The sequence below is a fragment of the Orycteropus afer genome, unplaced genomic scaffold, assembly GCF_000298275.1.
Source record: "Orycteropus afer afer isolate SDZICR_OR568_19922 unplaced genomic scaffold, OryAfe1.0 scaffold00104, whole genome shotgun sequence".
Lineage (NCBI taxonomy): Eukaryota > Metazoa > Chordata > Mammalia > Tubulidentata > Orycteropodidae > Orycteropus > Orycteropus afer.
In genome coordinates, this window is record NW_006921691.1 from 936,397 (window position 1) to 937,087 (window position 691).

Here is a 691-nt window from a genome sequence, read left to right on the forward strand (position 1 = left end):
AGGATTGGTTCTGGGTCTTGACTACTGGACTACGTGGTGGTCTAGACTTATGTTCATGTGGCCTGAGTTATAGCCACAATGTGACTACAAAACTGTACTGGGACTCCCAACCATAATTTATATTAGAAAAGGACACACTCAGGCAAGTGCCCTAGTTCTTTGTGTGCGCATAATCTACTTTCAATCACACTCTTCCTGAGTGCAAACTGCCCCTCCCTAGGTTTGTCCTGGAACTTGTCATGGATAGCCACAATGTTGGTTTAAGGGTCAGAAAGAACTTAAATGGCATCTGAATTTATGTCAAGACTCAGTATGGAGTTAGGGCTCCCACAGTAGACCACAGCCTTCCATAAACCCAAGTGCTTTTAGAATCTAAGCTCTAATACAGAGCCAGAGTCTGCTTCTTTGCTTAACCAGCAGGTCTATTTTGAGAATTGGCTAATTGACCTAGTGTAAATGAAGTGTGTGTATACCCAGATAGAAAAGTAATTAATTAATTCGTTCATGTATTCATTGATTCCTATTAGCAGTGACTGAGTACTCTGCTAGGGTTTGCTGATACAAAGAGGAATGAAACCAAAGCTTCTGTTCTGAGGAGCTCATTGCTCAGGAAAGAGAGTTTGCTCTCTTGCCTCAGTCACCTCAGATTCCCTGGAATCTAGCGATCTGTCAAGATGTTGTTGTTGTTGTT